Source organism: Euprymna scolopes, chromosome 11 (genome assembly GCF_053919585.1).
Source record: "Euprymna scolopes isolate OS-2025 chromosome 11, ASM5391958v1, whole genome shotgun sequence".
Lineage (NCBI taxonomy): Eukaryota > Metazoa > Mollusca > Cephalopoda > Sepiida > Sepiolidae > Euprymna > Euprymna scolopes.
Window position 1 is genome coordinate 1,835,215 of NC_136492.1, and position 13,501 is coordinate 1,848,715.

A 13,501-nucleotide genomic window follows, 5' to 3' on the forward strand; every position below is an offset into this window, starting at 1 on the left:
AAAACGAGTGTTAAACAAGAATACAAGGCTCCAGAGGGATTCGGACCCTCGACCTCCAGTTTACTAGACTGGCGCTCTAACCAACTGAGCTATGGAGCCGATATATTAAGGAAACAATAAATATGATTATGTATCATTAATAATAAAACGAGTGTTAAACAAGAATACAAGGCTCCAGAGGGGTTCGGACCCTCGACCTCCAGTTTACTAGACTGGCGCTCTAACCAACTGAGCTATGGAGCCGATATATTAAGGAAACAATAAATATGATTATGTATCATTGATAATAAAACGAGTGTTAAACAAGAATACAAGGCTCCAGAGGGATTCGGACCCTCGACCTCCAGTTTACTAGACTGGCGCTCTAACCAACTGAGCTATGGAGCCGATATATTAAGGAAACAATAAATATGATTATGTATAATTAATAATAAAACGAGTGTTAAACAAGAATACAAGGCTCCAGAGGGATTCGGACCCTCGCCCTCCAGTTTACTAGACTGGCGCTCTAACCAACTGAGCTATGGAGCCGATATATTAAGGAAACAATAAATATGATTATGTATCATTAATAATAAAACGAGTGTTAAACAAGAATACAAGGCTCCAGAGGGATTCGGACCCTCGACCTCCAGTTTACAAGACTGGCGCTCTAACCAACTGAGCTATGGAGCCGATATATTAAGGAAACAATAAATATTATTATGTTTCATTAATGATGACACAAGTGTTAAACAAGAATACAAGGCTCCAGAGGGATTCGGACCCTCGACCTCCAGTTTACAAGACTGGCGCTCTAACCAACTGAGCTATGGAGCCGATATATTAAGGAAACAATAAATATTATTATGTTTCATTAATGATTACACAAGTGTTAAACAAGAATACAAGGCTCCAGAGGGATTCGGACCCTCGACCTCCAGTTTACAAGACTGGCGCTCTAACCAACTGAGCTATGGAGCCGATATATTAAGGAAACAATAAATATGATTATGTATCATTAATGATGACACAAGTGTTAAACAGGAATACAAGGCTCCAGAGGGATTCGGACCCTCGACCTCCAGTGTACAAGACTGGGTCTCTAACCAACTGAGCTAGAGAGCCGATATATTAAGGAAACAATAAATATGATTATGTATCATTAATGATGACACAAGTATTAAACAAGAATACAAGGCTCCAGAGGGATTCGGACCCTCGACCTCCAGTTTACAAGACTGGCGCTCTAACCAACTGAGCTATGGAGCCGATATATTAAGGAAACAATAAATATTAATATGTTTCATTAATGATGACACAAGTGTTAAACAAGAATACAAGGCTCCAGAGGGATTCGGACCCTCGACCTCCAGTTTACAAGACTGGCGCTCTAACCAACTGAGCTATGGAGCCGATATATTAAGGAGACAATAAATATTATTATGTTTCATTTATGATGACACAAGTGTTAAACAAGAATACAAGGCTCCAGAGGGATTCGGACCCTCGACCTCCAGTTTACAAGACTGGCGCTCTAACCAACTGAGCTATGGAGCCGATATATTAAGGAAACAATAAATATGATTATGTATCATTAAAAATAAAACGAGTGTTAAACAAGAATAAATGGCTCCAGAGGGATTCGGACCCTCGACCTCCAGTTTACAAGACTGGCGCTCTAAACAACTGAGCTATGGAGCCGATATAATAAGGAAACAATAAATATTATTATGTTTCATTAATGATGACACAAGTGTTAAACAAGAATACAAGGCTCCAGAGGGATTCGGACCCTCGACCTCCAGTTTACAAGACTGGTTCTCTAACCAACTGAGCTATGGAGCCGATATATTAAGGAAACAATAAATATGATTATGTATCATTAAAAATAAAACGAGTGTTAAACAAGAATAAATGGCTCCAGAGGGATTCGGACCCTCGACCTCCAGTTTACAAGACTGGCGCTCTAACCAACTGAGCTATGGAGCCGATATATTAATGAAACAATAAATATGATTATGTATCATTAATGATAAAACAAGTGTTAAACAAGAATAAAAGGCTCCAGAGGGATTCGGACCCTCGACCTCCAGTTTACAAGACTGGCGCTCTAACAAACTGAGCTATGGAGCCGATATATTAATTAAACAAAAAATGTAATTTTGTATCATTAATGATAAAACAAGTGTTACACAAGAATACAAGGCTCCAGAGGGATTCGGACCCTCGACCTCCAGTTTACAAGACTGGCGCTCTAACCAACTGAGCTATGGAGCCGAAATATTAATGAAACAATAAATATGATTATGTATCATTAATGATAAAACAAGTGTTAAACAAGAATAAAAGGCTCCAGAGGGATTCGGACCCTCGACCTCCAGTTTACAAGACTGGCGCTCTGACCAACTTAGCTAGGGAGCCCAAATATTAATGAAACAATGAATATGATTATGTATCATTAATGATAAAACAAGTGTTAAACAAGAATAAACGGCTCCAGAGGGATTCGGACCCTCGACCTACAGTTTACAAGACTGGCGCTCTAACCAACTGAGCTATGGAGCCGATATATTCAGGAAACAATAAATATGATTATGTATCATTAATGATAAAACAAGTGTTAAACAAGAATAAAAGGCTTCAGAGGGATTCGGACCCTCGACCTCCAGTTTACAAGACTGGCGCTCTAACAAACTGAGCTATGGAGCCGAAATATTAATGAAACAATAAATATGATTATGTATCATTAATGATAAAACAAGTGTTAAACAAGAATAAAAGGCTCCAGAGGGATTCGGACCCTCGACCTCCAGTTTACAAGACTGGCGCTCTAACCAACTGAGCTATGGAGCCGAAATATTAATGAAACAATAAATATGATTATGTATCATTAATGATAAAACAAGTGTTAAACGAGAATAAAAGGCTCCAGAGGGATTCGGACCCTCGACCTCCAGTTTACAAGACTGGCGCACTAACCAACTGAGCTATGGAGCCGATATATTCAGGAAACAATAAATATGATTATGTATCATTAATGATAAAACAAGTGTTAAACAAGAATAAAAGGCTTCAGAGGGATTCGGACCCTCGACCTCCAGTTTACAAGACTGGCGCTCTAACCAACTGAGCTATGGAGCCGAAATATTAATGAAACAATACATATGGAAATGTATCATTTATGATAAAACAAGTGTTAAACAAGAATAAAAGGCTTCAGAGGGATTCGGACCCTCGACCTCCAGTTTACAAGACTGGCGCTCTAACCAACTGAGCTATGGAGCCGATATATTAATGAAACAATAAATATGATTATGTATCATTAATGATAAAACAAGTGTTACACGAGAATAAAAGGCTCCAGAGGGATTCGGACCCTCGACCTCCAGTTTACAAGACTGGCGCTCTAACCAACTGAGCTATGGAGCCGATATATTAATGAAACAATAAATATAATTTTGTATCATTAATGATAAAAAAAAGTTTAACACAAGAACACAAGGCTCCAGAGGGATTCGGACCCTCGACCTCCAGTTTACAAGACTGGCGCTCTAACCAACTGAGCTATAGAGCCGATATATTAATTAAACAGTAAATATTATTGTTTATCATTAATGATAAAACAAGTGTTAAACAAGAATAAAAGGCTCCAGAGGGATTCGGACCCTCGACCTCCAGTTTACAAGACTGGCGCTCTAACCAACTGAGCTATGGAGCCGATATATTAATGAAACAGTAAATATTATTATTTATCATTAATGATAAAACAAGTGTTAAACAAGAATAAAAGGCTCCAGAGGGATTCGGACCCTCGACCTCCAGTTTACAAGACTGGCGCTCTAACCAACTGAGCTATAGAGCCGATATATTAATGAAACAGTAAATATTATTATTTATCATTAATGATAAAACAAGTGTTAAACAAGAATAAAAGGCCACAGAGGGATTCGGACCCTCGACCTCCAGTTTACAAGACTGGCGCTCTAACCAACTGAGCTATGGAGCCGATATATTAATGAAACAGTAAATATTATTATTTATCATTAATGATAAAACAAGTGTTAAACAAGAATAAAAGGCTCCAGAGGGATTCGGACCCTCGACCTCCAGTTTACAAGACTGGGGCTCTAACCAACTGAGCTATGGAGCCGATATATTAATGAAACAGTAAATATTATTATTTATCATTAATGATAAAACAAGTGTTAAACAAGAATAAAAGGCTCCAGAGGGATTCGGACCCTCGACCTCCAGTTTACGATACTGGCGCTCTAACCAACTGAGCTATGGAGCAGATATATTAATGAAACAGTAAATATTATTATTTATCATTAATGATAAAACAAGTGTTAAACAAGAATAAAAGGCTCCAGAGGGATTCGGACCCTCGACCTCCAGTTTACAAGACTGGCGCTCTAACCAACTGAGCTATGGAGCCGATATATTAATGAAACAGTAAATATTATTATTTATCATTAATGATAAAACAAGTGTTAAACAAGAATAAAAGGCTCCAGAGGGGTTCGGACCCTCGACCTCCAGTTTACAAGACTGGCGCTCTAACCAACTGAGCTATGGAGCCGATATATTAATGAAACAGTAAATATTGTTATTTATCATTAATGATAAAACAAGTGTTAAACAAGAATAAAAGGCTCCAGAGGGATTTGGACCCTCGACCTCCAGTTTACAAGACTGGCGCTCTAACCAACTGAGCTATGGAGCCGATATATTAATGAAACAGTAAATATTATTATTTATCATTAATGATAAAACAAGTGTTAAACAAGAATAAAAGGCTCCAGAGGGATTCGGACCCTCGACCTCCAGTTTACAAGACTGGTACTCTAACCAACTGAGCTATGGAGCCGATATATTAATGAAACAGTAAATATTATTATTTATCATTAATGATAAAACAAGTGTTAAACAAGAATAAAAGGCTCCAGAGGGATTCGGACCCTCGACCTCCAGTTTACAAGACTGGCGCTCTAACCAACTGAGCTATGGAGCCGATATATTAATGAAACAGTAAATATGATTATTAATCATTAATGATAAAACAAGTGTTAAACAAGAATAAAAGGCTCCAGAGGGATTCGGACCCTCGACCTCCAGTTTACAAGACTGGCGCTCTAACCAACTGAGCTATGGAGCCGATATATTAATGAAACAGTAAATATTATTATTTATCATTAATGATAAAACAAGTGTTAAACAAGAATAAAAGGCTCCAGAGGGATTGTGACCTTCGACCTCCAGTTTACAGGACTGGCGCTCTAACCAACTGAGCAATGGAGCCGATATATTAATAACACAGTAAAGATTATTATTTATCATTAATGATAAAACAAGTGTTAAACAAGAATAAAAGGCTCCAGAGGGATTCGGACCCTCGACCTCCAGTTTACAAGACTGGCGCTCTAACCAACTGAGCTATGGAGCCGATATATTAATGAAACAGTAAATATTATTATTTATCATTAATGATAAAACAAGAATAAAAGGCTCCAGAGGGATTCGGACCCTCGACCTCCAGTTTACAAGACTGGCGCTCTAACCAACTGAGCTATGGAGCCGATATATTAATGAAACAGTAAATATTATTATTTATCATTAATGATAAAACAAGTGTTAAACAAGAATAAAAGGCCCAAAGGGATTCGGACCCTCGACCTCCAGTTTACAAGACTGGCGCTCTAACCAACTGAGCTATGGAGCCAATATATTAATGAAACAGTAAATATTATTATTTATCATTAATGATAAAACAAGTGTTAAACAAGAATAAAAGGCTCCAGAGGGATTCGGACCCTCGACATCCAGTTTACAAGACTGGCGCTCTAACCAACTGAGCTATAGAGCCGATATAATAATGAAACAGTAAATATTATTATTTATCATTAATGATAAAACAAGTGTTAAACAAGAATAAAAGGCTCCAGAGGGATTCGGACCCTCGACCTCCAGTTTACAAGACTGGCGCTCTAACCAACTGAGCTATGGAGCCGATATATTAATGAAACAAAAAATATGATTATATATCATTAATGATGACACAAGTGTTAAACAAGAATACAAGGCTCAATAGGGATTCGGACCCTCGACCTCCAGTTTACAAGACTGGCGCTCTAACCAACTGAGCTATAGAGCCGATATATTAATGAAACAGTAAATATTATTATTTATCATTAATGATAAAACAAGTGTTAAACAAGAATAAAAGGCTCCAGAGGGATTCGGACCCTCGACCTCCAGTTTACAAGACTGGCGCTCTAACCAACTGAGCTATACAGCCGATATATTAATGAACCAATAAATATGATTTTGTATCATTAATGATAAAACAAGTGTTAAACAAGAATACAAGGCTCCAGGGGGATTCGGACTCTCCAACTCCAGTTTACAAGACTGGCGCTCTAACCAACTGAGCTATAGAGCCGATATATTAATGAAACAATAAATATGATTTTGTATCATTAATGATAAAACAAGTGTTAAACAAGAATAAAAACCTCCAGAGGGATTCGGACCCTCGACCTCCAGTTTACAAGACTAGCGCTCAAACCAACTGAGCTATAGAGCCGATATATTAATGAAACAATAAATATTATTTTGTATCATTAATGATAAAACAAGTGTTAAACAAGAATAAAAGGTTCCAGGGGGATTCGGACTCTTCACAACCAGTTTACAAGACTGGCGCTCTAACCAACTGAGCTATGGAGCCGATATATTAATGAACCAATAAATATGATTTTGTATCATTAATGATAAAACAAGTGTTAAACAAGAATAAAAACCTCCAGAGGGATTCGGACCCTCGACCTCCAGTTTACAAGACTAGCGCTCTAACCAACTGAGCTATGGAGCCGATATATTAATGAAACAATAAATATGATTATGTATCATTAATGATAAAACAAGTGTTAAACAAGAATAAAAGGCTCCAGGGGGATTCGGACTCTCCACCTCCAGTTTACAAGACTGGCGCTCTAACCAACTGAGCTATGGAGCCGATATATTAATGAAACAATAAAGATGATTTTGTATCATTAATGATAAAACAAGTGTTAAACAAGAATAAAAGTCTTCAGAGGGATTCGGACCCTCGACCTCCAGTTTACAAGACTGGCGCTCTAACCAACTGAGCTATGAAGCCGATATATTAATGAAACAATAAATATGATTATGTATCATTAATTATAAAACAAGTGTTATACAAGAATAAAAGGCTCCAGAGGGGTTCGGATCCTCGACCTCCAGTTTACAAGACTGGCGCTCTAACCAACTGAGCTATGGGGCCGACATATTAAGTAAATGATAAATATTATTTTGTATCATTAATGATAGAACAAGTTTTAAACAAGAATAAAAGGCTCCAGAGGGATTCGGACCCTCGACCTCCAGTTTTCAAGACTGGCGCTCTAACCAACTGAGCTATGGAGCCGAGATATTAATGAAACAATAAATATGATGTTGTATCATTAATGATAAAACAAGTGTTAAACAAGAATAAAAGACTCCAGTGGGATTCGGACGCTCGACCTCCAGTTTACAAGACTGGCGCTCTAACCAACTGAACTATGGAGCCGATATATTAATGAAAAAATAAATATGATTTTGTATCATTAATGATAAAACAAGTGTTAAAGAAAAGTAAAGTCTCCAGAGGGATTCGGACCCTCGACCTCCAGTTTACAAGACTGGCGCTCTAACCAACTGAGCTATGGAGCCTATATACCGATTAAACAATAAATATGATTATGTACCATTGATGATAAAATAAGTGTTACACAAGAATAAAAGGCTCCAGAGTGATTCGCACCCTCGACCTTCAGTTTACAAGACTGGCGCTCTAACCAACAGAGCTGGGGAGCCGATATATTAATGAAACAATAAATATGATTATGTACCATTAATTATAAAATAAGTGTTACACAAGAATAAAAGGCTCCAGAGGGAGTCGGACCCTCGACCTCCAGTTTACAAGACTGGCGCTCTAACAAACTGAGCTATTAAGCCGATATATTAATGAAACAACAAATATGATTTTGTATCATTAATGATAAAAAAAAAGTGTTACACATGAATAAAAGGCTCCAGAGGGATTCGGACCCTCGATCTCGAGTTTACAATACTTGCGCTTGACAAACTGAGCTATGAAGCCGATATATTAATGACACAATAAATATGATTATGTATCATTAATGATGAAAAAACAAGTGTTACACTAGAATGAAAGGCTCCAGAGGTATTCGGACCCTCGACCTCCAGTTTACTAGACTGGCGCTCAAACCAACTGAGCTATGGAGCCGATATATTAAGGAAACAATAAATATGATTATGTATCATAAATGATGAAAAAAAAGTGTTACACAAGAAAAAAAGGCTCCAGATGGATTCGGACCCTCGACCTCCAGTTTACAAGACTGGCGCTCTAACCAACTGAGCTATGGAGCCGATATATTAAGGAAACAATAAATATTATTAAGTTTCATTAATGATGACACAAGTGTTAAACAAGAATACAAGGCTCCAGAGGGATTCGGACCCTCGACCTCCAGTTTACAAGACTGGCGCTCTAACCAACTGAGCTATGGAGCCGCTATATTAAGGAAACAATAAATATTATTAAGTTTCATTAATGATGACACAAGTGTTAAACAAGAATACAAGGCTCCAGAGGGATTCGGACCCTCGACCTCCAGTTTACAAGACTGGCGCTCAAACCAACTGAGCTATGGAGCCGATATATTAAGGAAACAATAAATATGATTATGTATCATTAATGATGACACAAGTATGAAACAAGAATACAAGGCTCCAGAGGGATTCGGACCCTCGACCTCCAGTTTACAAGACTGGCTCTCTAACCAACTGAGCTATGGAGCCGATATATTAAGAAAACAATAAATATTATTATGGTTCATTAATGATGACACAAGTGTTAAACAAGAATACAAGGCTCCAGAGGGATTCGGACCCTCGACCTCCAGTTTACAAGACTGGCGCTCTAACCAACTGAGCTATGGAGCAAATATATTAAGGAAACAATAAATATTATTATGTATCATTAATGATGACACAAGTATTAAACAAGAATACAAGGCTCCAGAGGGATTCGGACCCTCGACCTCCAGTTTACAAGACTGGCGCTCTAACCAACTGAGCTATGGAGCCGATATAATAAGGAAACAATAAATATTATTATGTTTCATTAATGATGACACAAGTGTTAAACAAGAATACAAGGCTCCAGAGGGATTCGGACCCTCGACCTCCAGTTTACAAGACTGGCGCTCTAACCAACTGAGCTATGGAATCGATATATTAAGGAAACAATAAATATGATTATGTATCATTAAAAATAAAACGAGTGTTAAACAAGAATAAATGGCTCCAGAGTGATTCGGACCCTCGACCTCCAGTTTACAAGACTGGCGCTCTAACCAACTAAGCTATGGAGCCGATATATTAAGGAAACAATAAATATGATTATGTATCATTAACAATAAAACGAGTGTTCAACAAGAATCCAGAGGGATTCGGACCCTCGACCTCCAGTTTACAAGACTGGCGCTCTAACCAACTAAGCTATGGAGCCGATATATTAAGGAAACAATAAATATGATTATGTATCATTAAAAATAAAACGAGTGTTAAACAAGAATAAATGGCTCCAGAGGGATTCGGACCCTCGACCTCCAGTTTACAAGACTGGCGCTCTAACCAACTGAGCTATGGAGCCGATATATTAATGAAACAATAAATATGATTATGTATCATTAATGATAAAACAAGTGTTAAACAAGAATAAAAGGCTCCAGAGGGATTCGGACCCTCGACCTCCAGTTTACAAGACTGGCGCTCTAACAAACTGAGCTATGGAGCCGATATATTAATTAAACAAAAAATGTAATTTTGTATCATTAATGATAAAACAAGTGTTACACAAGAATACAAGGCTCCAGAGGGATTCGGACCCTCGACCTCCAGTTTACAAGACTGGCGCTCTAACCAACTTAGCTATAGAGCCCAACTATTAATGAAACAATAAATATGATTATGTATCATTAATGATAAAACAAGTGTTTAACAAGAATAAACGGCTCCAGAGGGATTTGGACCCTCGACCTCCAGTTTACAAGACTGGCGCTCTAACCAACTGAGCTATGGAGCCGATATATTAATTAAACAATAAATATGATTATGTATCATTAATGATAAAACAAGTATTAAACAAGAATAAACGGCTCCAGAGGGATTCGGACCCTCGACCTCCAGTTTACTAGACTGGCGGTCAAACCAACTGAGCTATGGAGCCGAAATATTGATCGAACAATAAATATGATTATGTATCATTAATGATAAAACAAGTGTAAAACAAGAATAAAAGGCTCCAGAGGGATTCGGACCCTCGACCTCCAGTTTACAAGACTGGCGCTCTAACCAACTGAGCTATGGAGCCGATATATTAATGAAACAATAAATATGATTATGTATCATTAATAATAAAACGAGTGTTAAACAAGAATAAAAGGCTCCAGAGGGATTCGGACCCTCGACCTCCAGTTTACTAGACTGACGCTCTAACCAACTGAGCTATTGAGCCGATATATTAAGGAAACAACAAATATGATTATCTATCATTAATAATAAAACGAGTGTTAAACAAGAATAAATAGCTCCAGAGGGATTCGGACCATCGACCTCCAGTTTACAAGACTGGCGCTCTAACCAACTGAGCTATGGAGCCGATATATTAAGGAAACAATAAATATGATTATCTATCATTAATAATAAAACGAGTGTTAAACAAGAATACAAGGCTCCAGAGGGATTCGGACCCTCGACCTCCAGTTTACAAGACTGGCGCTCTAACCAACTGAGCTATGGAGCCGATATATTAAGGAAACAATAAATATGATTATGTATCATTAATAATAAAACGAGTGTTAAACAAGAATAAAAGGCTCCAGAGGGATTCGGACCCTCGACCTCCAGTTTACACGACTGGCGCTCTAACCAACTGAGCTATGGAGCCGATATATTAAGGAAACAATAAATATGATTATGTATCATTAATGATAAAACAAGTGTTAAACAAGAATAAAAGGCTCCAGAGGGATTCGGACCCTCGACCTCCAGTTTACAAGACTGGCGCTCTAACAAACTGAGCTATGGAGCCGATATATTAAGGAAACAATAAATATGATTATGTATCATTAATGATAAAACAAGTGTTAAACAAGAATACAAGGCTCCAGAGGGATTCGGACCCTCGACCTCCAGTTTACAAGACTGGCGCTCTAACCAACTGAGCTATGGAGCCGATATATTAATTAAACAATAAATATGATTATGTATCATTAATGATGAAACAAGTGTTAAACAAGAATAAAAGGCTCCAGAGGGATTCGGACCCTCGAACTCCGGTTTACAAGACTGGCGCTCTTACAAACTGAGCTATGGAGCCGATATATTAAGGAAACAACAAATATGATTATGTATCATTAATGATAAAACAAGTGTTAAACAAGAATAAAAGGCTCCAGAGGGATTCGGACCCTCGACCTCCAGTTCACAAGACTGGCGCTCTAACCAACTGAGCTATGGAGCCGATATATTAATGAAACAATAAATATGATTATGTATCATAATTGATCAAACAAGTGTGTAACAAGAATAAAAGGCTCCAGAGGGATTCGGACCCTCGACCTCCAGTTTTCAAGACTGGCGCTCTAACAAACTGAGCTATGGAGCCGATATATTAATTAAACAAAAAATATGATTTTGTATCATTAACGATAAAACAAGTGTTACACAATAATACAAGGCTCCAGAGGGATTCGGACCCTCGACCTCCAGTTTACAAGACTGGCGCTCTAACCAACTGAGCTATGGAGCCGATATATTAAGGCAACAATAAATATGATTATGTATCATTAATGATGACACAAGTGTTAAACAAGAATACAAGGCTCCAGAGGGATTCGGACCCTCGACCTCCAGTTTACAAGACTGGCGCTCTAACCAACTGAGCTATGGAGCCGATATATTAAGGAAACAATAAATATGATTATGTATCATTAATGATGACACAAGTGTTAAACAAGAATACAAGGCTCCAGAGGGATTCGGACCCTCGACCTCCAGTTTACAAGACTGGCGCTCTAACCAACTGAGCTATGGAGCCGATATATTAAGGAAACAATAAATATTATTATGTTTCATTAATGATGACACAAGTGTTAAACAAGAATACAAGGCTCCAGAGGGATTCGGACCCTCGACCTCCAGTTTACAAGACTGGCGCTCTAACCAACTGAGCTATGGAGCCGATATATTAAGGAAATAATAAATATTATTATGTTTCATTAATGATGACACAAGTGTTAAACAAGATTACAAGGCTCCAGAGGGATTCGGACCCTCGACCTCCAGTTTACAAGACTGGCGCTCTAACCAACTGAGCTATGGAGCCGATATATTAAGGAAACAATAAATATGATTATGTATCATTAATGATGACACAAGTATTAAACAAGAATACAAGGCTCCAGAGGGATTGTGACCCTCGACCTCCAGTTTACAAGACTGGCGCTCTAACCAACTGAGCTATGGAGCCGATATAATAAGGAAACAATAAATATTATTATGTTTCATTAATGATGACACAAGTGTTAAACAAGAATACAAGGCTCCAGAGGGATTCGGACCCTCGACCACCAGTTTACAAGACTGGCGCTCTAACCAGCTGAGCTATGGAGCCGATATATTAATGAAACAATAAATATGATTATATATCATTAATGATGACACAAGTGTAAAACAAGAATACAAGGCTCCAGAGGGATTCGGGCCCTCGACCTCCAGTTTACAAGACTGGCGCTCTAACCAACTGAGCTATGGAGCAGATATATTAAGGAAACACTAAATATGATTATGTATCATTAATGATGACACAAGTATTGAACAAGAATACAAGGCTCCAGAGGGATTCGGACCCTCGACCTCCAGTTTACTAGACTGGCGCTCTAACCAACTGAGCTATGGAGCCGATATATTAATGAAACAATAAATATGATTATGTATCATTAATAATAAAACGAGTGTTAAACAAGAATACAAGGCTCCAGAGGGATTCGGACCCTCGCCCTCCAGTTTACTAGACTGGCGCTCTAACCAACTGAGCTATGGAGCCGATATAATAAGGAAACAATAAATATGATTATGTATCATTAATAATAAAACGAGTGTTAAACAAGAATACAAGGCTCCAGAGGGGTTCGGACCCTCGACCTCCAGTTTACTAGACTGGCGCTCTAACCAACTGAACTATGGAGCCGATATATTAAGGAAACAATAAATATGATTATGTATCATTAATAATAAAACGAGTGTTAAACAAGAATACAAGGCTCCAGAGGGATTCGGACCCTCGCCCTCCAGTTTACTAGACTGGCGCTCTAACCAACTGAGCTATGGAGCCGATATAATAAGGAAACAATAAATA

At 38.0% G+C, this 13,501-nt stretch overlaps 55 non-coding genes across 55 annotated transcripts; all 55 read right to left on the reverse strand.

Moving 5' to 3' along the window:
• Window positions 1–25: 25 nt before the first annotated feature.
• Trnat-agu (transfer RNA threonine (anticodon AGU)) lies at window positions 26–99 on the reverse strand. The gene has a single exon. It is a non-coding gene; the product is annotated as a tRNA-Thr (tRNA).
• Window positions 100–169: 70 nt separating this feature from the next.
• Window positions 170–243, reverse strand: Trnat-agu (transfer RNA threonine (anticodon AGU)). The gene has a single exon. It is a non-coding gene; the product is annotated as a tRNA-Thr (tRNA).
• A 70-nt stretch (window positions 244–313) lies between these two features.
• Trnat-agu (transfer RNA threonine (anticodon AGU)) lies at window positions 314–387 on the reverse strand. The gene has a single exon. It is a non-coding gene; the product is annotated as a tRNA-Thr (tRNA).
• A 70-nt stretch (window positions 388–457) lies between these two features.
• On the reverse strand, window positions 458–531 carry Trnat-agu (transfer RNA threonine (anticodon AGU)). Its single transcript has one exon. It is a non-coding gene; the product is annotated as a tRNA-Thr (tRNA).
• Window positions 532–601: 70 nt separating this feature from the next.
• Trnat-ugu (transfer RNA threonine (anticodon UGU)) lies at window positions 602–675 on the reverse strand. The gene has a single exon. It is a non-coding gene; the product is annotated as a tRNA-Thr (tRNA).
• Window positions 676–745: 70 nt separating this feature from the next.
• On the reverse strand, window positions 746–819 carry Trnat-ugu (transfer RNA threonine (anticodon UGU)). The gene has a single exon. It is a non-coding gene; the product is annotated as a tRNA-Thr (tRNA).
• A 70-nt stretch (window positions 820–889) lies between these two features.
• Trnat-ugu (transfer RNA threonine (anticodon UGU)) lies at window positions 890–963 on the reverse strand. The gene has a single exon. It is a non-coding gene; the product is annotated as a tRNA-Thr (tRNA).
• Window positions 964–1,177: 214 nt separating this feature from the next.
• Window positions 1,178–1,251, reverse strand: Trnat-ugu (transfer RNA threonine (anticodon UGU)). Its single transcript has one exon. It is a non-coding gene; the product is annotated as a tRNA-Thr (tRNA).
• Window positions 1,252–1,321: 70 nt separating this feature from the next.
• On the reverse strand, window positions 1,322–1,395 carry Trnat-ugu (transfer RNA threonine (anticodon UGU)). Its single transcript has one exon. It is a non-coding gene; the product is annotated as a tRNA-Thr (tRNA).
• A 70-nt stretch (window positions 1,396–1,465) lies between these two features.
• On the reverse strand, window positions 1,466–1,539 carry Trnat-ugu (transfer RNA threonine (anticodon UGU)). The gene has a single exon. It is a non-coding gene; the product is annotated as a tRNA-Thr (tRNA).
• Window positions 1,540–1,609: 70 nt separating this feature from the next.
• Window positions 1,610–1,683, reverse strand: Trnat-ugu (transfer RNA threonine (anticodon UGU)). Its single transcript has one exon. It is a non-coding gene; the product is annotated as a tRNA-Thr (tRNA).
• A 214-nt stretch (window positions 1,684–1,897) lies between these two features.
• Window positions 1,898–1,971, reverse strand: Trnat-ugu (transfer RNA threonine (anticodon UGU)). Its single transcript has one exon. It is a non-coding gene; the product is annotated as a tRNA-Thr (tRNA).
• Window positions 1,972–2,185: 214 nt separating this feature from the next.
• Trnat-ugu (transfer RNA threonine (anticodon UGU)) lies at window positions 2,186–2,259 on the reverse strand. Its single transcript has one exon. It is a non-coding gene; the product is annotated as a tRNA-Thr (tRNA).
• Window positions 2,260–2,761: 502 nt separating this feature from the next.
• Trnat-ugu (transfer RNA threonine (anticodon UGU)) lies at window positions 2,762–2,835 on the reverse strand. Its single transcript has one exon. It is a non-coding gene; the product is annotated as a tRNA-Thr (tRNA).
• A 214-nt stretch (window positions 2,836–3,049) lies between these two features.
• On the reverse strand, window positions 3,050–3,123 carry Trnat-ugu (transfer RNA threonine (anticodon UGU)). Its single transcript has one exon. It is a non-coding gene; the product is annotated as a tRNA-Thr (tRNA).
• A 70-nt stretch (window positions 3,124–3,193) lies between these two features.
• On the reverse strand, window positions 3,194–3,267 carry Trnat-ugu (transfer RNA threonine (anticodon UGU)). The gene has a single exon. It is a non-coding gene; the product is annotated as a tRNA-Thr (tRNA).
• Window positions 3,268–3,337: 70 nt separating this feature from the next.
• On the reverse strand, window positions 3,338–3,411 carry Trnat-ugu (transfer RNA threonine (anticodon UGU)). Its single transcript has one exon. It is a non-coding gene; the product is annotated as a tRNA-Thr (tRNA).
• Window positions 3,412–3,482: 71 nt separating this feature from the next.
• On the reverse strand, window positions 3,483–3,556 carry Trnat-ugu (transfer RNA threonine (anticodon UGU)). The gene has a single exon. It is a non-coding gene; the product is annotated as a tRNA-Thr (tRNA).
• Window positions 3,557–3,626: 70 nt separating this feature from the next.
• On the reverse strand, window positions 3,627–3,700 carry Trnat-ugu (transfer RNA threonine (anticodon UGU)). The gene has a single exon. It is a non-coding gene; the product is annotated as a tRNA-Thr (tRNA).
• A 70-nt stretch (window positions 3,701–3,770) lies between these two features.
• Window positions 3,771–3,844, reverse strand: Trnat-ugu (transfer RNA threonine (anticodon UGU)). Its single transcript has one exon. It is a non-coding gene; the product is annotated as a tRNA-Thr (tRNA).
• Window positions 3,845–4,058: 214 nt separating this feature from the next.
• Trnat-ugu (transfer RNA threonine (anticodon UGU)) lies at window positions 4,059–4,132 on the reverse strand. The gene has a single exon. It is a non-coding gene; the product is annotated as a tRNA-Thr (tRNA).
• Window positions 4,133–4,202: 70 nt separating this feature from the next.
• On the reverse strand, window positions 4,203–4,276 carry Trnat-cgu (transfer RNA threonine (anticodon CGU)). Its single transcript has one exon. It is a non-coding gene; the product is annotated as a tRNA-Thr (tRNA).
• Window positions 4,277–4,346: 70 nt separating this feature from the next.
• Window positions 4,347–4,420, reverse strand: Trnat-ugu (transfer RNA threonine (anticodon UGU)). The gene has a single exon. It is a non-coding gene; the product is annotated as a tRNA-Thr (tRNA).
• Window positions 4,421–4,490: 70 nt separating this feature from the next.
• On the reverse strand, window positions 4,491–4,564 carry Trnat-ugu (transfer RNA threonine (anticodon UGU)). Its single transcript has one exon. It is a non-coding gene; the product is annotated as a tRNA-Thr (tRNA).
• A 70-nt stretch (window positions 4,565–4,634) lies between these two features.
• On the reverse strand, window positions 4,635–4,708 carry Trnat-ugu (transfer RNA threonine (anticodon UGU)). Its single transcript has one exon. It is a non-coding gene; the product is annotated as a tRNA-Thr (tRNA).
• Window positions 4,709–4,778: 70 nt separating this feature from the next.
• Window positions 4,779–4,852, reverse strand: Trnat-ugu (transfer RNA threonine (anticodon UGU)). Its single transcript has one exon. It is a non-coding gene; the product is annotated as a tRNA-Thr (tRNA).
• Window positions 4,853–4,922: 70 nt separating this feature from the next.
• Window positions 4,923–4,996, reverse strand: Trnat-ugu (transfer RNA threonine (anticodon UGU)). Its single transcript has one exon. It is a non-coding gene; the product is annotated as a tRNA-Thr (tRNA).
• Window positions 4,997–5,066: 70 nt separating this feature from the next.
• On the reverse strand, window positions 5,067–5,140 carry Trnat-ugu (transfer RNA threonine (anticodon UGU)). The gene has a single exon. It is a non-coding gene; the product is annotated as a tRNA-Thr (tRNA).
• Window positions 5,141–5,354: 214 nt separating this feature from the next.
• Window positions 5,355–5,428, reverse strand: Trnat-ugu (transfer RNA threonine (anticodon UGU)). The gene has a single exon. It is a non-coding gene; the product is annotated as a tRNA-Thr (tRNA).
• Window positions 5,429–5,487: 59 nt separating this feature from the next.
• On the reverse strand, window positions 5,488–5,561 carry Trnat-ugu (transfer RNA threonine (anticodon UGU)). Its single transcript has one exon. It is a non-coding gene; the product is annotated as a tRNA-Thr (tRNA).
• Window positions 5,562–5,774: 213 nt separating this feature from the next.
• Trnat-ugu (transfer RNA threonine (anticodon UGU)) lies at window positions 5,775–5,848 on the reverse strand. The gene has a single exon. It is a non-coding gene; the product is annotated as a tRNA-Thr (tRNA).
• Window positions 5,849–5,918: 70 nt separating this feature from the next.
• Window positions 5,919–5,992, reverse strand: Trnat-ugu (transfer RNA threonine (anticodon UGU)). Its single transcript has one exon. It is a non-coding gene; the product is annotated as a tRNA-Thr (tRNA).
• A 1,078-nt stretch (window positions 5,993–7,070) lies between these two features.
• Window positions 7,071–7,144, reverse strand: Trnat-ugu (transfer RNA threonine (anticodon UGU)). The gene has a single exon. It is a non-coding gene; the product is annotated as a tRNA-Thr (tRNA).
• Window positions 7,145–7,358: 214 nt separating this feature from the next.
• Window positions 7,359–7,432, reverse strand: Trnas-uga (transfer RNA serine (anticodon UGA)). The gene has a single exon. It is a non-coding gene; the product is annotated as a tRNA-Ser (tRNA).
• A 213-nt stretch (window positions 7,433–7,645) lies between these two features.
• Window positions 7,646–7,719, reverse strand: Trnat-ugu (transfer RNA threonine (anticodon UGU)). The gene has a single exon. It is a non-coding gene; the product is annotated as a tRNA-Thr (tRNA).
• Window positions 7,720–8,515: 796 nt separating this feature from the next.
• On the reverse strand, window positions 8,516–8,589 carry Trnat-ugu (transfer RNA threonine (anticodon UGU)). The gene has a single exon. It is a non-coding gene; the product is annotated as a tRNA-Thr (tRNA).
• Window positions 8,590–8,659: 70 nt separating this feature from the next.
• Window positions 8,660–8,733, reverse strand: Trnat-ugu (transfer RNA threonine (anticodon UGU)). The gene has a single exon. It is a non-coding gene; the product is annotated as a tRNA-Thr (tRNA).
• Window positions 8,734–9,091: 358 nt separating this feature from the next.
• On the reverse strand, window positions 9,092–9,165 carry Trnat-ugu (transfer RNA threonine (anticodon UGU)). The gene has a single exon. It is a non-coding gene; the product is annotated as a tRNA-Thr (tRNA).
• A 214-nt stretch (window positions 9,166–9,379) lies between these two features.
• On the reverse strand, window positions 9,380–9,453 carry Trnat-ugu (transfer RNA threonine (anticodon UGU)). Its single transcript has one exon. It is a non-coding gene; the product is annotated as a tRNA-Thr (tRNA).
• A 206-nt stretch (window positions 9,454–9,659) lies between these two features.
• Trnat-ugu (transfer RNA threonine (anticodon UGU)) lies at window positions 9,660–9,733 on the reverse strand. Its single transcript has one exon. It is a non-coding gene; the product is annotated as a tRNA-Thr (tRNA).
• Window positions 9,734–10,091: 358 nt separating this feature from the next.
• Trnat-ugu (transfer RNA threonine (anticodon UGU)) lies at window positions 10,092–10,165 on the reverse strand. The gene has a single exon. It is a non-coding gene; the product is annotated as a tRNA-Thr (tRNA).
• Window positions 10,166–10,379: 214 nt separating this feature from the next.
• Window positions 10,380–10,453, reverse strand: Trnat-ugu (transfer RNA threonine (anticodon UGU)). Its single transcript has one exon. It is a non-coding gene; the product is annotated as a tRNA-Thr (tRNA).
• Window positions 10,454–10,811: 358 nt separating this feature from the next.
• Trnat-ugu (transfer RNA threonine (anticodon UGU)) lies at window positions 10,812–10,885 on the reverse strand. Its single transcript has one exon. It is a non-coding gene; the product is annotated as a tRNA-Thr (tRNA).
• A 358-nt stretch (window positions 10,886–11,243) lies between these two features.
• Window positions 11,244–11,317, reverse strand: Trnat-ugu (transfer RNA threonine (anticodon UGU)). Its single transcript has one exon. It is a non-coding gene; the product is annotated as a tRNA-Thr (tRNA).
• Window positions 11,318–11,531: 214 nt separating this feature from the next.
• Trnat-ugu (transfer RNA threonine (anticodon UGU)) lies at window positions 11,532–11,605 on the reverse strand. The gene has a single exon. It is a non-coding gene; the product is annotated as a tRNA-Thr (tRNA).
• A 70-nt stretch (window positions 11,606–11,675) lies between these two features.
• Window positions 11,676–11,749, reverse strand: Trnas-uga (transfer RNA serine (anticodon UGA)). The gene has a single exon. It is a non-coding gene; the product is annotated as a tRNA-Ser (tRNA).
• Window positions 11,750–11,819: 70 nt separating this feature from the next.
• Window positions 11,820–11,893, reverse strand: Trnat-ugu (transfer RNA threonine (anticodon UGU)). The gene has a single exon. It is a non-coding gene; the product is annotated as a tRNA-Thr (tRNA).
• A 70-nt stretch (window positions 11,894–11,963) lies between these two features.
• Window positions 11,964–12,037, reverse strand: Trnat-ugu (transfer RNA threonine (anticodon UGU)). Its single transcript has one exon. It is a non-coding gene; the product is annotated as a tRNA-Thr (tRNA).
• Window positions 12,038–12,107: 70 nt separating this feature from the next.
• Window positions 12,108–12,181, reverse strand: Trnat-ugu (transfer RNA threonine (anticodon UGU)). Its single transcript has one exon. It is a non-coding gene; the product is annotated as a tRNA-Thr (tRNA).
• A 70-nt stretch (window positions 12,182–12,251) lies between these two features.
• On the reverse strand, window positions 12,252–12,325 carry Trnat-ugu (transfer RNA threonine (anticodon UGU)). Its single transcript has one exon. It is a non-coding gene; the product is annotated as a tRNA-Thr (tRNA).
• A 70-nt stretch (window positions 12,326–12,395) lies between these two features.
• Window positions 12,396–12,469, reverse strand: Trnat-ugu (transfer RNA threonine (anticodon UGU)). Its single transcript has one exon. It is a non-coding gene; the product is annotated as a tRNA-Thr (tRNA).
• Window positions 12,470–12,683: 214 nt separating this feature from the next.
• Window positions 12,684–12,757, reverse strand: Trnat-ugu (transfer RNA threonine (anticodon UGU)). Its single transcript has one exon. It is a non-coding gene; the product is annotated as a tRNA-Thr (tRNA).
• A 214-nt stretch (window positions 12,758–12,971) lies between these two features.
• Window positions 12,972–13,045, reverse strand: Trnat-agu (transfer RNA threonine (anticodon AGU)). Its single transcript has one exon. It is a non-coding gene; the product is annotated as a tRNA-Thr (tRNA).
• Window positions 13,046–13,115: 70 nt separating this feature from the next.
• On the reverse strand, window positions 13,116–13,189 carry Trnat-agu (transfer RNA threonine (anticodon AGU)). Its single transcript has one exon. It is a non-coding gene; the product is annotated as a tRNA-Thr (tRNA).
• A 214-nt stretch (window positions 13,190–13,403) lies between these two features.
• Window positions 13,404–13,477, reverse strand: Trnat-agu (transfer RNA threonine (anticodon AGU)). The gene has a single exon. It is a non-coding gene; the product is annotated as a tRNA-Thr (tRNA).
• Window positions 13,478–13,501: the final 24 nt, after the last annotated feature.